Here is a 21,024-nt window from a genome sequence, read left to right on the forward strand (position 1 = left end):
TGCACCAGGGACTGGTTTCAAGCAAGACCATTCTTCCATGGCCCGGCAGGGCGGGGATGGAGGTGTGGCAGGGGCGGGGCTTTGGTCATAAGGGGGCGGGGCTATGGACATGGTTGTAGTGTAGCAGTGCATACTTATAATTAAATAACATTTATAATGTGACTCAACTCACCATAGGTTTTGAATAAGTGCTCCATCACCCCCTTCTCCCCATCATTGCCTTCACCCCATCACTCCCTTCACCCCATCTTTGCCTTCACCCCATCACTGCCTTCACCCCATCACTGCCTTCACCCCATCACTCCCTTCTCCCCATCATTGCCTTCACCCCATCACTCCCCTCTCCCCATCATTGCCTTCACCCAATCACTGCCTTCTCTCCATCACTGCCTTCACCCCATCACTGCTGTCTCCCCATCATTGCCTTCACCCCATCACTCCCCTCTCCCCATCATTGCCTTCACCCCATCACTCCCCTCTCCCCATCATTGCCTTCACCCCATCACTCCCTTCTCCCCATCATTGCCTTCACCCCATCACTGCCATCTCTCCATCATTGCTTTCACCCCATCACTGCTGTTTCCCCATCACCCCATCACTCCCCTCTCCCCATCATTGCCTTCAGCCCATCACTCCCCTCTCCCCATCATTGCCCTCACCCCATCACTCCCCTCTCCCCATCATTGCCGTCTCTCCATCACTCCCCTCATGGCCTTCTCCTCATGTCCCCATCTCCTCCAGGGCCAGGCTACACAAACACAGACCAACGCACACACACACACACATTATACATACACACAGACACCACCTCTCTCCTCTCACCTGCCCGCCGCCCGCGCTTCCTCGCTCTGACACAGCAGCCGCGCGCTCTTCTCTGTGTCAGTCAGAGACAGGAAGCGCGGGCGGCGGGCAGGAAGCTGGACGGGTCCTTGCAGCTCCGCTCCTGCTATTCCCTCTTGCAGGCAGCGGAGCTGCTTGGATCGCTCCCTGGCCGCCGCTAAGAACTGCTGCGCGCCACCCCAGCCCCTGCTACGCCACTGACCGCCCCTGGCTCCCCTTGTGTCCGCGGACCGGCAAGGGCACTGCAGCGGCCCGGTGCTGGGCCGCGGACCGGCGGTTGGGGACCCCTGGTGTAGTGGACTAATACCTGGTACTTTGCACTTTACAGCATATATCTGCACTTCATGAGCCAGGTTCTAATACTCCTTGAGGTCTCACCCCCCCCCCCCCTTTTTTTTTTTTTCATTTAGTCACTTTTTACCCCGTGATCCATAGCACTCTGTTCTATTTTTATTTTTGCATAATTTTATACTTTTTCTTTTTTTAATACACTTTTATTGGAGTGATTTTATGTTTGTAATAAAATTTCATTGTTTGAGTTTTTTTTTTTACCTTTGTTGATGTCATTTAACCCTGCATTGGCACCAATTTTTTTTTTTTTTTTCTCTATAAGAATGTTTCATTATCTTTCAATGTAATCTGCCCTGATGAAGTGAGCCAGTAGGCTCAGGAAACGCGTTGGCTGAATAAAGAACTTTGTACTCCACCAGAAGCAAGCGCAGTCCTCATTGCACTTTCACGCCGTTTTTGCTGGTGACCTTACTGACAGTCTCCAGTGGCTGATCCTTCGCAAACAGCTAAATTGCCAGGCATAAATCACACAAGCGGATCTAAGAAAATATTCGCACTAATGCCTTGATCCATTACCTGTGGCTACAATAGAGAGGATGTAAGGCAAGTTCACAGCACCTCCACACGCCGTTTCACCGCCTCTACAGTTTCGGCACTTGTGTGATTTATGCATGGCAATTTAGCAGTTAGGGCTCATTCACATTTGCGATGAAATTGGATGAATGCAATCAGATTAAAAATCAGATTGCATTCGGACCAATGTTATTCTATCATTGTGTGTTCATCTGCATTTTTTTTCCAGCTCGGATTGGATAGCGATCGGACTGGAAAAAACTTGCAGCATACTGAGATTGTAGTCGGAAATTGTATCGCATCCCACATTAGAAGTCAAGGTGTTCGAGAGAAAATAAAAAAAAAAAAAAAAATCACAGCACTCGGGCCATGCAAGTGCTGTCCAATCTTACACGCAAATCTCCTTGGAAAAGCCAGCAATTCATGTGCTGTGTACAGTAAAATCACAGCAGAAACCGACAGGATAGAATAGATTGATTACATACAGTAAATACACATAGAATAGATAGTTATACAGATGTCAGGGACATATACAAATAGTACAATGTGTGTGCAGCTTATTGTATATACAATTATTAAGATTACTTTTCTGAAAAAAATGGCATGGGATTCAGAGTAATTTTCTTAACCAGCAGAGGGAAAACGAACGGCAGGGTGCCGATGTTTATAGCCTTGGAAAGGGATAATACCCATGGAGCTTCTCAGCTCACAACTGTATACTTAGCCTTTACTGACTATTAAAATGGGGGACCACCCCTCAAAAAATGAAGTGAGGTCCCCTTATAATTAACCTGGTACTTAGTGCCGGGTGTCAGCTGTGAGAATCAGCTGACACCCGGCCGCGATCAGCCCCGCTCCCCCATGAGTACAGCTGATCGGGTATAACGTACTATCTCTTTCATGGGCATTAAGGCCCATGGCACATGGACGGGATACTACGTCATACAGTGGGGCAAAAAAGTATTTAGTCAGTCAGCAATAGTGCAAGTTCCACCACTTAAAAAGATGAGAGGCGTCTAATTTACATCATAGGTAGACCTCAACTATGGGAGACAAACTGAGTAAAAAAAATCCAGAAAATCACATTGGTTTTTTTTTCATTTTATTTGCATATTATGGTGGAAAATAAGTATTTGGTCAGAAACAAGCAATCAAGATTTCTGGCTCTCACAGACCTGTAACTTCTTCTTTAAGAGTCTCCTCTTTCCTTCACTCATTACCTGTAGTAATGGCACCTGTTTAAACTTGTTATCAGTATAAAAAGACACCTGTGCACACCCTCAAACAGTCTGACTCCAAACTCCACTATGGTGAAGACCAAAGAGCTGTCAAAGGACACCAGAAACAAAATTGTAGCCCTGCACCAGGCTGGGAAGACTGAATCTGCAATAGCCAACCAGCTTGGAGTGAAGAAATCAACTGTGGGAGCAATAATTAGAAAATGGAAGACATACAAGACCACTGATAATCTCCCTCGATCTGGTGCTCCACACAAAATCCCACCCCGTGGGGTCAGAATGATCACAAGAACGGTGAGCAAAAATCCCAGAACCACGCGGGGGGACCTAGTGAATGAACTGCAGAGAGCTGGGACCAATGTAACAAGGCCTACCATAAGTAACACACTACGCCACCATGGACTCAGATCCTGCAGTGCCAGACGTGTCCCACTGCTTAAGCCTGTACATGTCCGGGCCCGTCTGAAGTTTGCTAGAGAGCATTTGGATGATCCAGAGGAGTTTTGGGAGAATGTCCTATGGCCTGATGAAACCAAACTGGAACTGTTTGGTAGAAACAACTTGTCGTGTTTGGAGGAAAAAGAATACTGAGTTGCATCCATCAAACACCATACCTACTGTAAAGCATGGTGGTGGAAACATCATGCTTTGGGGCTGTTTCTCTGCAAAGGGGCCAGGACGACTGATCCGGGTACATGAAAGAATGAATGGGGCCATGTATCGTGAGATTTTGAGTGCAAACCTCCTTCCATCAGCAAGGGCATTGAATATGAAACGTGGCTGGGTCTTTCAACATGACAATGATCCAAAGCACACCGCCAGGGCAACGAAGGAGTGGCTTCGTAAGAAGCATTTCAAGGTCCTGGAGTGGCCTAGCCAGTCTCCAGATCTCAACCCTATAGAAAACCTTTGGAGGGAGTTGAAAGTCCGTGTTGCCAAGCGAAAAGCCAAAAACATCACTGCTCTAGAGGAGATCTGCATGGAGGAATGGGCCAACATCCCAACAACAGTGTGTGGCAACCTTGTGAAGACTTACAGAAAACGTTTGACCTCTGTCATTGCCAACAAAGGATATATCACAAAGTATTGAGATTAAATTTTGTTTCTGACCAAATACTTATTTTCCACCATAATATGCAAATAAAATGAAAAAAAAACAGACAATGTGATTTTCTGGATTTTTTTTTCTCAGTTTGTCTCCCATAGTTGAGGTCTACCTATGATGTAAATTACAGACGCCTCTCATCTTTTTAAGTGGTGGAACTTGCACTATTGCTGACTGACTAAATACTTTTTTGCCCCACTGTATGTCAGAAAGAGGTTAATCACCAGCAAAGGCCATGCAGACAGCTGCGGGCTGATATTAATAGCCTAGGAATAGCCATGGATACTACCACCCCCCTTGGCTAACGACATCAGCTCTCAGCCGCCCCAGAAAATGCACATCTCTAACATGTGCCAATTTTGGCACTTAGGGCTCATATTCACTTGCGAGAGACTCGCACAATTCTCGTGCGAGTCTCTCGCATGAAAACCTGGCACTGCTGTTGGTACTCGGACCGGAGCGTGGTGCTACATGTATTTCTATGCAGCTGCATGCTGCGGGCCAAGTGCCGGCAGCGGTGCCAGGTTTTCATGCGAGAAACTCGCACGAGAATTGCAAATGACTATGAGCCCCAAGCCTCGCTCTTCCCACTTGCCCTGTAGCGGTGCCATGTCATCTGCAATTAAAAATAAAGAATAATATTCCTCACCTTTCGGCACCGATGCTGCTAATCCATTTGTCCCACGATGGGTCTAGTTCTGCTACATCTAGCTGGCAGGCTGCATGGGCAAGTGGGAAGAGTGAGACTAAGTGCCACAATTGGCGCATCTTAGAGATGTGCCTTTCCTGGGGTGGCTCAGAGCTGATGCTTTTAGCCTGAGTGGCCAGCAGCTGTCTGCATAGCCTTTGCTGTTTAATAATTATAGGGGGACACTACATTACTTTTTTAGGGTCCCCCATTTTAATAGCCAGTAAAGGCTAAGTATACAGTTGAGAGCTCATATTAATAGCATGGGAAGCTCCATGGGTATTACCCCCTTCCCAGGCTATAAATATCAGCAGCCTAACCTAGGCTTTCCCTCTGCTGGTTACGAAAATTACACGGGAGCCCACATCTTTTTTTCAGAAAAATTATCTTTTATTAATTAAATACATGTACAGTATGTTGCACCCAGACTGTATTAATTGTATTTGCCACATACATCTGTATAACTACCTATTCTATTTGTATTTACTCTATGTAATACATCTCTTCTATCCTGTCTGCTCCTGCAGTGATTGTACACTCAACGGCCGCTGAATTGCCGGCTTTTCCGTGTGTGTGTGTATATATATATATATATATATATATATATATATATATATATATATATATATATATATATATATATATTTTGTGTGTGTGTGCGCCAGTGACATCTATATATCTACACTACCATTCCAAAGTTTAGGGTCACTTAGAAATTCTTATTTTTGAAAGAAAAGCTCGTTTTTTTTTTCCAATGGAGCTAACATGAAATTATTCAAAAATATACTCTGTACATCGTTAATGTGGTAAATGACTATTCTAGCTGCAAACATCTGGTTTGTAATGCAATATCTTCATAGGTGTATAGAGGCCCATTTCCAAAAACCATCACTCCATTGTTCTTATGGTACTTTGTGTTTGCTAACTGTGTAAGAAGGCTAATGGATGGTTAGAATACCCTTGAAAACCCTTGTGCAAGAATGTTAGCACAGCTGAAAACAGTTTGGCTGATTAGAGAAGCTATAAACCTGACCTTCCTTTGAGCTAGTTGAAAATCTAGAGCATTATATTTGTTGGTTCCATTAAACTCTCAAAATGGTCAGAAAAAAAGAACTTTCATGTGAAACTTGACAGTCTATTCTTGTTCTTAGAAATGAAGGATATTCCATGAGAGAGATTGCCAAGAAACTGAAGATTTCCTACAACGGTGTGTACTATTCCCTTCAGAGGAAAGCACAAACAGGCTCTAACCAGAGTAGAAAGAAGTGGGAGGCCCCGCTGCACAACTGAGCTACAAGACAAGTACATTAGAGTCTGTAGTTTGAGAAATCGACCCCTCAAAGGTCCTCAACTGGCAGCTTAATTAAATAGTACACGCAAAACGCCAGTGTCAACGTCTACAGGGAAGAGGCGACTCAGGGATGCTGGCCTTCAGGGCAGCGTGGCAAAGAAAAAGCCATATCGGAGTCTGGCTAATAAAAGGAAAATATTATTATGGGCAAAAGAACACAGATATTGGACAGAGGAAGATTGGAAAAAAGTGTTATGGACAGACAAATCCAAGTTTGAGGTGTTTGGATCATACAGAAGAACATTTGTGAGACACAGAACACCTGAAAATGCTGGAAGAGTGCCTGACGCCATCTGTCAAGCATGGTGGAGGTAATGTGATGGTCTGGGGTTGCTTTGGTGCTGGTAAAGTGGGAGATTTGAACAAGGTAAAAGGGACTTTGAATTAGGAAGGCTATCACTCCATTTTGCAACGCCATGCCATACCCTGTTGACAGTGCTTGATTGGAGCCAATTTCATCCTACAATAGGACAATGACCCAAAGCACACCTCCAAATTATGCAAGAACTATTTAGGGAAGTGGCCAGCGCAGTCACCAGATCTCAACCCCATTGAGCAGTTGTGGGAGCAGCTTGACCATATGGTACACAAAAAGTGCCCATCAAGCCAAACCAACTTGTGGCAGGAGCTTCTGGAAGCATGGGGTAAAATTTCTCCAGATTACCTCAGCAAATTAACTGCTAGAATGCCAAAGGTCTGCAATGCTGTAATTGCTGCAAAGGGAGCATTTTTTGACGAAAACAAAGTTTGAAGGAGAAAATTATTTCAAATAAAAAAATTTTTTTTCGAACCTTGTCAATGTCTGGACTAGATTTTATATTCATTTGGCAAATCATTTGATTATTAAAAGTATGAGTTTTCATAGAAAACACAAAATTGTCTGGGTGACCCCAAACTTTTGAACGGTAGTGTATGTATTCTATGTGTATATATCTATTCTAACCTGTCACTCTGATTTTATTGCATGCGGCACATGAATTGCCATCTCGCTCTATATGTGTGTGTGTTTTGACAAATATTTCCTTTGAAAACGATATGCAAATGACAGAATTGCTCTATCTAAAAGCTCATGCTAAAAATCGCATTGCAATCGGATAGCAATCCCACTGCATTCAGATGTGAATCGGACGCTAGGTGTGAAAAATCGGATTGTACTCGCATGACACTTGTACAACTCTCAACACGGAGACTTGGACCAATTTTTCATATGTTTAGTGCGATTCCGGCCTTATAAGTTCAATTCACAACATCTCCTGTGTTGCCACAATAACTTTTGTGACGATCTCAGATAAATTGGATCTATGTACTGTTTATGGTTCACCTATAAATGAATTTTGTGGATATGAAAGTTAATTAATTTGACATCATCAGTTCATCTCTATACTAGATGTTCACTTTGCATTTACTCTAGATTTACCTTACAACAGTGGTCCCCAACCTTTCTGACCTTGAGAGTCACATTCAGCTTAGAGAGAGGGTCGCAAGCCACATTCAGCAATGAGAATGCTCCCACCCCCTTCAAAGTAGTGTCAACCAAAGCCATTGCAGGTGTAATGATAACCAAAGCTTTTCCACAGAAATAACTCCAAAGCAGTACACTGAGATCCAGGGGTTCCCACAATACCCCCATTCAGTATTCTCCCATCAAGGACGCCCAACACACTGTCACATCCAGCTTTGAGCACCTCCTCTAACAGGTAGTACCATCCTCCAGCATACCATACCTAAAACATCTCTAAACCCCTAAGACCACTAAATGTGCATCCAGATCTGCAGGGTTACTCACAAAATTCACCATATTGAGATGTACTCTTCATAGTTTGTTTGCTAGACATGGACCTAATGCACCAAGCTGGCAAACAGTCGCGAACCACAATTCATGGGATTGTGAGCCACATGTGGCTCCCGAGCTACAGGTTGGGGATCCCTGCCTTATAGGATATACTGGTCTGATCTTTGGCTTCTGTAATCATGTTCTATGTTGACAGTAAGTTAACATCATATTTTGTACGATATATTTTATATAAATTTCTTAATAAAATTGGGATTTTATATTAAACTTGATCATGTTGCTCCTTCAATAACACTAAGTATATGACCTTTATCATGGAAGGGATCTTTATTATTGTGAGGAATATTATTAGTTACAAGAAAAAAAAAAGGAATCTGAAGACAGTTAGACGATGCGCGTTTTTTGCATTTCTTATGGAACAGTTTCGGTGAAGTGGGAATAATTGTTTCTTAATAATACAAAATGGAAAATGACTCAAAATCCAGACATTTACTTGCGACTCTCTCTCACAGGGTGTATGAGGTCCAAACAATTTTTTCCTCCATGTTTGTTTTACTAGTCAAATTTAACTCCTGTACATGCATCACCAATATAGCGACTTGTTGGAGGAGCAGGAGTTTTGATCTTGTACCTACCTAGCTTTTCTTACTATGTCATATTTGGGAAGGGGGCTGTCACGAAACGCTTTTGGATTTGTGACAGCTATGGTTCCACTCAGTTTAAATTTTTTTTCCTTTCAGGCTATTGGGGGTTAATGTCATTTTTTTCCCGCTGGCAACCTGGTAATAGTGCAGTGCTGCTGGGTCAGCTGATGTAGGTGCTGACCACTCCCACCATCCTTTAGAGTCACCTGATGCATCAGCTGGCTGTTGGTTATACAGGTCCTTTCTGGAGACCAGCCTAGCAGAAGCAGCTCTCTGGTGTTCACCACGTTTGGTGTTAAGAGTCCTGTTGCAGTTGATATCTGCGGTGTGGAGCTTTGCAGCGGCGCATATAAGCCAAGTGTGGCATTTTTTCTCCTAGTCCCTTTTGGTGTTTGCCACTTTCCCATGTGTATTATCTGCAGAGGCAAAGGCTAGTGCTCCTTGCCGGTCAGTGCATTAGCCAGGGCAGAGACAGGTGACACTAGGGATTAGGTTCCTAACGTTGGCAGGGGGAAAGACCTGCATAGGGTGTTAGGTGAGAACAGGGACAGGCTCAGGGCAGAGCTCAGTAGGAGACAGTCTCTGATTTCCTATTGTCAGGGCCTTCCTCCCCCTATCCAATCAGCGTTGTGAGTTGCGCCGTCCATTGACCGACCACCTGTTGGGGGTCGAGTCACACCGTGACATTATAACCAACCATACTTTTTTTTTGGTGAGCAATGGCTCAGATGCAGGCCTTTGCCCAACTGCTCCAGACTCTCACCGATGACCTCAAGGTTCTGCGTGGTGAGGTGGTGCAGCAGCTGCAGCAGTTGACGGGGATCTGGGCCTCAGCTCAGTTGCAGGCTCTACCGGTCCGGTTTTCTGGAGGGAGAGAGAAGTTTCTTGTGTTTAAGGAAGCCTGCAAGTTGTACTTCAGGCTCTGCCCTCGTTCATCAGGGAGTGAGGAACAATGGGTGGGAATTAGTCTCCCTTCTTAAGGATGATCCCCAATCCTGGGCCTATTCCATGCAGACCGATTTACCATCTTTGCGATCGGTGCTGGTGTATGAGGGTCTTGATGTAAGTCCCGTCTCCGTAAGATCAAGCAAGGGGGCCAGCCGGCTGAGGAGTACTGCTGAGAGTTCAGGAGGTGGGCCACTAACACGCGGTGGAATGACCCTGCTCTTAGCAGCCATTTTTGTCAGGGTCTGTCTCCGAAGTTGCAGGATACTCTGGTGCAGTACACTGCTCCCAAGTCGCTGAAAACCTACATGTCCCATGCTATCTGGGTGGATAGACGCCTCAGGGAGAGGCATACACCAAATCTGTCTCCTGTTGTCCTTGCTAGGGAGAACACACCGATGCTGGCGGACGAACCCATGCAGGTGGTAGTTGCCTCTCAAATGGGGTTGCCTGCGGTTCGCCACGTAATGGGGGCATATTTTTACTGTGGGCAGACTGGTCATTTCATCATTGTCTGCCCAGCTCGCACCAAAATACCATCACCAACTCAAAAGCTGCATCCCCCTGGTTGTGTGGAGGGAGGCGACCGGGGAGTGTATATTTCCTCCATCTTCTCATCTCAGTGCACCATCCCTGCTGAAGTGACAGACAATTCCAGTTCTTGTGGACAATGGAGCAGGTGTCAATCTGGTGGATGCTCACTTTGTCCAGACCCATGGCCTGAGGTGTAGGATGCTAGCAAAACCCCTAAGCGTTCAGGCCATTGACTCTGTCCCACTCAGCCAGGGGATGGTGACCTAAGTTGTAGATGATATACTCCTATGTATAGGGACTCATCATGAAGAGTTAATGTCGTGCTATGTCTTGGGGGGGGGGAATGCCAACACCCAATGTTTTAGGCATCCCTTGGTTGAAAAGACACATCCCAGTCATAGATTGGCTGTCCAGGGAAGCAGTCAGCTGGGATCAGTCATGAGGGCTGCCGTCCTTCTACAACCTACCCCTTCTCCGGTGGGGGCAGCAGAGGTGCTGCCAGGGAGTAGGGGCAAGACTCTACCCTCACAACAAGCTATCCCTGTGTGTTCGAGTCCTCTTAGGATGAGGGGGTCAGGGGAGGGTGGTGGTTCCCTCTGTACATAGTGGGGGTGTGAGTGTGGAGACACAGGGGGACGCAGTCAGTTCTTCTAAAAAGTTCACCATCTTGCGGCAAACCTGTGCATAGAAATAAAAATTCAGGTCCGAACATGTGTGAATGAGTACGTGTGGGTGTCCACCAAAAACATCAGGTGGAAGTGTGCTACTGGGACCTGGAGTTCTAGGGTGATCAGGAAGTATCAGGTGTCCGCAATTCTCAGTCCGAGGACTTTCCAATTCGAGTTACCCCCAATTATGCATGTACACAACTCATTCCCCAGGTCAACACTTTGGAGATTTTTGGCGCCTCCGGAGCCTACATTGTCGTCATCTCCATCAGGCTGCATTTGCCATAAACCTGAGGGTCAGGCGATAGTTCTACTGAACAGACTGTTAGAATTTGTATTATGGCAAGAAAAAAGCAGCTAACAGACTATTCAGTAGGAATATCAGCTGTGTATCCATCAGACTTCTGCACAACATAACTGATGGTCCCAACCCCATTTATAAGGCAAGAAATCCCACTTATTAAACCTGACCGGGCACACCTGTGAAGTGAAAACCATTTCCGGTGACTACCTCTTGAAGCTCATCAAGAGAATGCCAAGAGTGTGCAAAGCAGTAATCAAAGCAAAAGGTGGCTACTTTGAAGAACCTAGAATATAAGACATAGTTTCAGTTGTTTCACACTTTTTTGTTAATTATATAATTCCACATGTGTTAATTCATAGTTTTGATGCCTTCAGCGCGAATCTACAATTTTCATAGTCATGAAAATAAAGAAAACTCTTTGAATTAGGTGTGTCCAAACTTTTGGTCATATAATATATATATTGGGGCAAAAAAGTATTTAGTCAGTCAGCAATAGTGCAAGTTCCACCACTTAAAAAGATGAGAGGCGTCTGTAATTTACATCATAGGTAGACCTCAACTATGGGAGACAAACTGAGAAAAAAAAAATCCAGAAAATCACATTGTCTGTTTTTTTTCATTTTATTTGCATATTATGGTGGAAAATAAGTATTTGGTCAGAAACAAAATTTCATCTCAATACTTTGTGATATATCCTTTGTTGGCAATGACAGAGGTCAAACGTTTTCTGTAAGTCTTCACAAGGTTGCCACACACTGTTGTTGGTATGTTGACCCATTCCTCCATGCAGATCTCCTCTAGAGCAGTGATGTTTTTGGCTTTTCGCTTGGCAACACGGACTTTCAACTCCCTCCAAAGGTTTTCTATAGGGTTGAGATCTGGAGACTGGCTAGGCCACTCCAGGACCTTAAAATGCTTCTTACGAAGCCACTTCTTCATTGCCCTGGCGGTGTGCTTTGGATCATTGTCATGTTGAAAGACCCAGCCACGTTTCATCTTCAATGCCCTTGCTGATGGAAGGAGGTTTGCACTCAAAATCTCACGATACATGGCCCCATTCATTCTTTCATGTACCCGGATCAGTCGTCCTGGCCCCTTTGCAGAGAAACAGCCCCACAGCATGATGTTTCCACCACCATGCTTTACAGTAGGTATGGTGTTTGATGGATGCAACTCAGTATTCTTTTTCCTCCAAACACGACAAGTTGTGTTTATACCAAACAGTTCCAGTTTGGTTTCATCAGACCATAGGACATTCTCCCAACACTCCTCTGGATCATCCAAATGCTCTCTAGCAAACTTCAGACGGGCCCGGACATGTACAGGCTTAAGCAGTGGGACACGTCTGGCACTGCAGGATCTGAGTCCATGGTGGCGTAGTGTGTTACTTATGGTAGGCCTTGTTACATTGGTCCCAGCTCTCTGCAGTTCATTCACTAGGTCCCTCCGCGTGGTTCTGGGATTTTTGCTCACCGTTCTTGTGATCATTCTGACCCCACGGGGTGGGATTTTGCGTGGAGCACCAGATCGAGGGAGATTATCAGTGGTCTTGTATGTCTTCCATTTTCTAATTATTGCTCCCACAGTTGATTTCTTCACTCCAAGCTGGTTGGCTATTGCAGATTCAGTCTTCCCAGCCTGGTGCAGGGCTACAATATTGTTTCTGGTGTCCTTTGACAGCTCTTTGGTCTTCACCATAGTGGAGTTTGGAGTCAGACTGTTTGAGGGTGTGCACAGGTGTCTTTTTATACTGATAACAAGTTTAAACAGGTGCCATTACTACAGGTAATGAGTGGAGGAAAGAGGAGACTCTTAAAGAAGAAGTTACAGGTCTGTGAGAGCCAGAAATCTTGATTGCTTGTTTCTGACCAAATACTTATTTTCCACCATAATATGCAAATAAAATTAAAAAAAACCAGACAATGTGATTTTCTGGATTTTTTTTTCTCAGTTTGTCTCCCATAGTTGAGGTCTACCTATGATGTAAATTACAGACGCCTCTCATCTTTTTAAGTGGTGGAACTGGCACTATTGCTGACTGACTAAATACTTTTTTTCCCCACTGTGTGTGTATGTGTATGTGTATATACACTCACTGGCCACTTTATTAGGTACACCTGTCCAACTGTGTGTTAAGACTTAATTTCTAATCAGCCAATCACATGGCGGCAACTCAGTGCATTTAGGCATGTAGACATGGTCAAGACAATCTCCTGCAGTTCAAACCGAGCATCAGTATGGGGAAGAAAGGTGATTTGAGTGCCTTTGAACGTGGCATGATTGTTGGTGCCAGAAGGGCTGGTCTGAGAATTTCAGAAACTGCTGATCTACTGGGATTTTCACGCACAACCATCTCTAGGGTTTACAGAGAATGGTCCGAAAAAGAAAAAAAATCCAGTGAGCGGCAGTTCTGTGGCCGGAAATGCCATGTTGATGCCAGAGGTCAGAGGAGAATGGGCAGACTGGTTCGAGCTGATAGAAAGGCAACAGTGACTCAAATTGCCACCCGTTACAACCAAGGTAGGCAGAAGAGCATCTCTGAACGCACAGTGCGTCGAACTTTGAGGCAGATGGGCTACAGCAGCAGAAGACCACACTGGGTACCACTCCTCTCAGCTAAGAACAGGAAACTGAGGCTACAATTTGCACAAGCTCATCAAAATTGGACAGTAGAAGATTGGAAAAACGTTGCCTGGTCTGATGAGTCTCGATTTCTGCTGCGACATTCGGATGGTAGGGTCAGAATTTGGCGTAAACAACATGAAAGCATGGATCCATCCTGCCTTGTATCAACGGTTCAGGCTGGTGGTGGTGGTGTCATGGTGTGGGGAATTTTTTCTGGGCACTCTTTGGGCCCCTTGGTACCAATTGAGCATCGTTGCAACGCCACAGCCTACCTGAGTATTGTTGCTGACCATGTCCATCCCTTTATGACCACAATGTACCCAACATCTGATGGCTACTTTCAGCAGGATAATGCGCCATGTCATAAAGCTCGAATCATCTCAGATTGGTTTCTTGAACATGACAATGAGTTTACTGTACTCAAATGGCCTCCTCAGTCACCAGATCTCAATCCAATAGAGCATCTTTGGGATGTGGTGGAACGGGAGATTCGCATCAGGGATGTGCAGCCGACAAATCTGCGCCAACTGTGTGATGCCATCATGTCAATATGGTCCAAAATCTCTGAGGAATGCTTCCAGCACCTTGTTGAATCTCTGCCACGAAGAATTGAGGCAGTTCTGAAGGCAAAAGGGGGTCCAACCCCTTACTAGCATGGTGTACCTAATAAAGTGGCCAGTGAGTGTGTATATATATACACACACACATATATATATATATATATATATATATATATATATATATATATATATACACACATACATATACACACACACACACACACACATAAATATATACACACATATATATATATACATACACATAGTGGTGTAATGACCACTGTGTCCGCTAGGGGGCGCTGTGTGGATGTCCCAAGAGAGAGGATGACTGGCAGAATATGGAAGGACCGTTATGTATCTCAAGGTGTATCTTGAGATGGAGACTTATGTAGGTGTGTGGATCAGCAATGACATTACTGAGGTGTTGCTTCAATGTGTCAGGGAGAAGTCTCCAGGTAACTAGAGAGATGGGTGGACCTGGTTACCTACAAACCCACCCAGGGGTTGTGTTTAAAGAACACTGTTGTAAAGCGTGTGAGTGGTTGAAGGACCTGTGATGAGGTCAGAGTCATGTGACCCGGTGGGCGTGGCTATGGACCATATAATGTGGCCAGGGTAGGTCACATGTGGTGAATGCTGGGACCTGGTTGGTCCAGTGTGGAAGCTCCCGTCTGAGTGAGATAGGGCTGCCTTCTGACAGCAAGGGAACGCTGTGTTAATGGCTGCATGTGCCTGAGAATTCCCTGGAGGGAATGGACGTCTGCCGCATGATGGAGAAGGAACCATGAGTGACCCTGACGTGGGTGAGATAACACTGAGGCTGAAGAGCCTGTGTAATGGACATTTGCTTGACCTGTGTGATATAAGGATAACCAGAGTGAAGCTATAATGGACGCTATGCTGTATATGAACTTTGTGTTGCTTCTGTGGGTTTATGCTGCTAAATAAACCGCATGGACTGTTATGAGTTTATGGAAAACCTGTGCCGGATCTGTGTTTTGTTCACTGCCTAGCGAGGATTCCCTACTTGAATGACAGCGCTACCTCACAATAAATGAGATAGATATATATCTCAAGAAAAAAGGGCAGCACTACCAAAATAATACAGCAGGTGCAAAACAGTGTTCAGCAGTGTCCAAACAGCCAAAATGACAAAAGGAAAAAAAATAGGCAGCACTCAAATTAAATGTGAAAAAAGTGGATACTTTACTGATCCTCAGATGGCAACATTTCAACGGTGACCCGTCTTTGGCTTGACAAAGACGGGTCACCGTTGAAACGTTGCCATCTGAGGATCAGTAAAGTATCCACTTTTTTCACATTAAATTTGAGTGCCGCCTATTTTTTTTTATATATATATATATATATATATATATATATATATATATATATATATATATATATATATATATATATATATATATATATATATGCCATTCATGTCGGAAAAGGACATACAGTTGTGCTCAAACGATTACGTAGGAGGCTGGATGAAAGATGCAAGAGTCTGTCTGGATCCTAGAAACTCACTCAGCTTTTATGCACACACACCAATTACAAGCAAACAGGTCACAGGTGAGGATGTTACCTGTAGTAGTCATTCAAACCCATGTGTGTCAACTTCTGTGCATGTTATCAGGCCAAAATCACCAGAGTATGTGAACTTTTGATCAGGGTCATTTGGATGTTTTGGGTTGCGATTATGATTTAAAAAGAGAAAGCACAGTAGTTTGACAAGTACTTGCACTATGCTTCATTAATGAATTTACATGTTTTTGGTAATTATATACAGCATCTTGAAATAGTGTTTTTTGCTTTCTGATGGTTGCTACTTATAATTTACCAATTGATCTGACACATCCTGCCCTCATCATGCAATTGTTATTTTATATTTATTTTTTAATCACCTTTTTGTGATCATATTTTAATCTTCTATGTTGTTGTGTAATCATGTTTTTACTTTTATTAACAAATGTATTATACTCGGCACACATTTATACTGCGCTCTGTGCTTATATCAGGGTTTCCATGTAAGGCTAAGTGCACACGTATTTTTTTGCCCTGCGGATTTTTCCACGCAGAATTGAAGAAATCCGCAAGTCAAATGACCTGCATTTTTCCTGCGGATTTCTTCCTTTTTTCTTGTGGTTTTTGTGCAGTTTTTCCCTGCGGATTTGGAGAATGGAGCAGGTGGAAAACCGCACAAAAGAAGTGACATGCTGCATATTTTGAACCACAAGAAAACCGCGTGGAAAAATACTCAGCGTCTGCACAGCGTTTTTTTTCTTCTATTGATTAACATGCTACTTTACTGTACATCACAATGCGGATATGCAGCGTTTCTGCATGGTAAAATCCGCTGCGGATCCACTGGAAATCTGCATCGTGTGCACATGGCCTAAATCTCTGAAATACACGATTCAGACGGAACTCCTAAAGGGAACACTAAAATACCACATCTGAATGAAATATTCCAGTTGCAAATTTTTATTCAGTGCATAGTGGAATATGTGAAGAACAATAAACAATTATCAATGTAAATTAAAATGAATATCCCATGGAGATCTGGATTTGGAATGATACTCAAAATCAAAGTGGAAAATCAAATTACAGACTGATCCAACTTCAGTGGAAATGCCTGATGACAAGGAAAAGATGCTCAGTATTGTGTGTGGACTCCACATGCCTGTATGACCTCCCTACTGTACAACGCCTGGGTAAGCTCGTGATGAAGTGGCGGATGGTCTCCTGAGGGCTCTCCTCCCAGAACAGGACTAAAGCATCCATCAACTCCTGGACAGTCTGTGGTGCAACGTGTCATTGGTGGATGGAGCGAGACATGATGTCCCAGATGTGCTCAATAGGATTCAGGTCTGGGGAACAAGCAGGCCCGTACATAGCTTCAATGTTTTCATCATACAGGAACTGCTGACACACTCAAGCCACATGAGGTCTGGCATTGTCCTGCATTAGGAGGAACCCAGGGCCAACCGCACCAGCATATGTTCTCACAAGGGGTCTGAGGATCTCATCTCGGTACCCAAAGGCAGTCAGGCTACCTCTGGTGAGCACATGAAGGGCACAAGAAATGCCACCCCACACCATTACTGACCCACTGCCAAACAAGTCATGCTGAAGGATGTTGCAGGCAGCAGATCGCTCTCCACGGAGTCTCCAGACTGTCACGTCTGTCACATGTGCTACGGGTTAACCTGCTTTCATCTGTGAAGAATACAGGGCGCCAATGGTGAATTTGCCAATCTTGGTGTTCTGTGGCAAATGCCAAGCATCCTGCACAGTGTTGGACTGTGAGCACAACCCCCATCTGTGGACGTTGGGCACTCAGACCATCCTCATGGAGTCGGTTTCTAACAGTTTGTGCAGACACATGCACATTTGTGGCCTGCTGGAGGTCATTTTGCAGGGCTCTGGCAGTGCTCCTCCTGTTCCTCCTCGCACAAAGTCGGAGGTAGCGGTCCTGCTGCTGGGTTGTTGCCCTCCTACGGCCCCCTCCACATCTCCTGGTGTACTGGCCTGTCTCCTGGTAGCGCCTCCAGCCTCTGGACACTTATTTCACAGAAGTTTGATTTACTTGGAGTTATACTTTGTTGTGTAAGTGTTCCCTTTATTTTTTTTGAGCAGTGTGTAAAGCCTTGTAAATAGGTTGCAGGTTGCTACTTACTAAAGCCCTTTTCTTAGATTTGCTGCTGGTTTAGTGTGTTTTTTACTACTTGCATCATTCAATTTGCACCATTTTGCACTAGATGTAATAGGCTAATAGGTATTCCCTATAATGAGGCAGACTGAGACACTGGACACAGTCTGGCCTATGATCCGATGGTGTCTTTCTTTGTAGGCATACCGCGGTCCATCACAGCTTTGTGTACTTCTGAAAAGTAGAACTTTGCTGAATGGAGTCCTGAGTAACTCTAGTGCCTCATTATAGTAAATGGCTCCCTTGGGGGTTTCATCTGAAACACGTCACTTGGAGATTTAGATGAAAAGCCCAAAGTAAGTGCTCAGTGGAGAGTACAGGATAAAGGTGATCCCAAATGTTATGTAAGATTTTCCACCCAAAAAAGCTTAAAATCAAATCGGAAAAAAAAAAAAAAAAAAGTTCCCACCCAGGTCTGTTATCGGAAATGAATGCAAGGAGAAACCGGAGTAAACAGATAAATACTGTTTAGGCTATGTGCCCACGTAGCGTTTTATTCCGGACACTAAAAACCGGACTCCTTCCCAGAAATCACGCGTTTTTTTCCGCGCGATTTCACCGCGATTATGTTTGCGATTTTCGCGTGCGATATTCAATCACTTTCCAAGCGATTTGAAGTATCGCTTGGAAAGTGATTGACAGGTTGGTCACACTCGTCAAACATAGTGTTTGACAAGTGTGACCAGGTTGTTACTATTGAGGCCGCCTATGCGGCCTCAATAGTAAAAGATAGAATGTTAAAAAAAAAAAAATAAAAAAAATAAAAAAAAAATAAAAAAAAAAATCGGGGTATATTTACCTTCCGCCGTCCCGCGCCGCATTCCCAGCCTCAGCATTCCCAGTAAAGCCTTGCGAGACCTGTGATGACGTTGGTCTCGCGTTACTATAGCGATCTCGTGAGACCGCTAGAGTCACGCGAGACTACGTCATCACAGGACCATGCCACAAGGCATTACTGGGAACGCTGAGGTGTGGAATGCAGCACGGGACGCCGGAAGGTAAATATACCCCGATTTTTTATTCTTTTTTTTACAGGGGTATGGTACCCAGGGCCTGGAGGACAGTCTCCTCTCCTCCACACCGTGGGTACCAACCGCACATGAGACGCTTAACTTCGCGCATGGTGGGCATAGCCACATGCGGGAAGTAAGCGATTCTCATGCATTCCTATGGGTGCGGAGTCGCGGCAATTCTTTGCGATTCCACACAAAAGAATGACCATGCTGCGATTTTTTCCGCGATGCCATTCCGCCGTGGAAAAAAGCGCAGCATTAGCACAGCATGTGCGGAATGCCATAGGAGTGCATGGGGGCATTCTGTGCACGATTTTTAAACGTTTTTGCGCCGAAGATCGTGGCAAAAACGCTAAAAAAAAAATCGCTACGTGGGCACACAGCCTTACTCCGGTTTCTCCTTGCATTCATATATATTGGAGTGGGTGCCTCTTTTTTCTTCCTAGGGGGGGCTTAGTTTAGCCTCACCTTCTCTCTGACACCAAGATGTCACTGAGGTATTGGCATATACTCTTATCAGAAATATAGGGGGATTCCAGGTTACCGTTGGTACAAAGGCTCTGGAAAAGCAAAATGGCTCCTCACTCCCCAGAAGAAATTCAGCAAATTTTGGCCTTCAAAATCTAAATGCCCCCCTCCTTACAGAGCCCCAGTGTGCCTAAACCGCATTTAGTGTACACATTTGACAATTGCGTAGCCTACCTGTAGACAGCCTGCCTAATTTACGGGTGTGTGTCTCCAGAAAGATGAGTTGGACATGACAATAGCCGTTTGCAATTTTCACTCAGCAACATCCACTGCTTCTTGTTTCTGGAAAACACCAATGTAGTCAAAATTGTCACTACACCTGTTGATAAAAAGGGTATAATTTTCAAAATGAGGTCACTTGAGGGAGATTCTGATTTGCCAACACTTAGGGGCTCTGTATATGGAGTCTGCAAACTATTCTAGGAAAATCTGCCCTACAGGAGGCAAATAGCGCTCTGTCCCTCCCAAGTCTCGCCTTATGGCTAAGCATTACTATACAGTCACATATGAGGCATGTCTAAATTCAGTAGAAATTGTGGGACAAATTTTGGTGCCATTTTAACCAGTTTCTCCTTGTGAAGATGTAAAATCTGTGGCTAAAACTAAATTTTGGTGGTAAAAAGGTGTTGCTTCTTCCCTTCTGTCTTTTGCACCATGCCTCAAAAGTAGTTTTTGACCACATACGGATATTGGGGTACTCATCAGTGATTGCACAACAATTTTGGGGTCCATTTTGTCCTTTTAACCTAGTGCAAATTAAAAAAATGGGGCTAAAATAACGTTTTTTGTGGACTTTTTATTTTATTTTCACGGCTCTGTTATTAATTTCTGTGAAACACCTGGGGGTTCAAAATGCTCATCAAACAAATGGAGTCAAAACAACAGCCATGGGTTCTTAAGCAGCTGCCTAGCACTCTTAAATGAAAATGGTGGCAGCTTACAACGCAGAAGGCTATGACTGTTTTCAAGTTGCCCTCACCAACCATTAAGCATGGGGGTGGATCAATCATGCTTTGGGGTTGTGTTGCAGCCAATGGCACAGGGACATTTCACAGGTAGAGGACAGAATTGATTCAATTACATGTCAAGAAATTCTGGATGCAACATAACACCATCTGTAAAAAACAAAAAAAAACAAAAAAAGAAACCTGAAATTTAAAAAAGAGGATGGCTTCTACAAATGGATTATAATCCTAACACCCATGCCAAAATCCACAATGGACTACCCTCAAGAGGCACAAGCTGAAGGTTTTACAATGGCCCTCACAGTCCCCTGATTTGATCATCACTCAAAATCTGTGGCTAGACTTCAAAATAGCAGTGAATGTAAGACGACCCAGGAATCTCAGAACTGGTAGAATTTTACAAGAAATAATGAATGAAAATCCCTCAAACAAGAATTGAACGACTCTTGGCTGGCAACAAAAAGCATTTACAAGCTGTGATACTTTGAAAAGGGGGTGCTACTAGTTATTAATCATGCGGGGTGTCCAAACATTTGCATAAGACCATTTTCCTTATTGTAATTTTTAAAATGTAAAAGATGAAAAAATTAGCTTTTGCCTAAAATACAAAAGGAACTGTGTAATCTTTAACTTTAGGCCTTTTAG

General features: G+C 44.1%; 1 protein-coding gene across 2 annotated transcripts in view; it reads right to left on the reverse strand.

Annotated features, from left to right (window-relative positions):
• The window catches only part of ARID4B (AT-rich interaction domain 4B), a 449,596-nt gene that overhangs the window by 412,764 nt on the left and 15,808 nt on the right, over positions 1 to 21,024 (reverse strand). The window contains exon 2 of one of the 2 annotated variants that reach the window (XM_073560136.1): positions 19,589 to 19,696. The exons of the other annotated variant lie outside the window; for it this stretch is intronic. The gene's annotated coding sequence lies outside the window, so the exon portion shown is untranslated. The remainder of the gene's footprint in view (positions 1 to 19,588; positions 19,697 to 21,024) is intronic. 2 annotated transcript variants of the gene reach the window in all.

The sequence above is a fragment of the Dendrobates tinctorius genome, unplaced genomic scaffold (assembly GCF_039654945.1).
Source record: "Dendrobates tinctorius isolate UK_male_01 unplaced genomic scaffold, ASM3965494v1 ptg000293l, whole genome shotgun sequence".
NCBI lineage: Eukaryota > Metazoa > Chordata > Amphibia > Anura > Dendrobatidae > Dendrobates > Dendrobates tinctorius.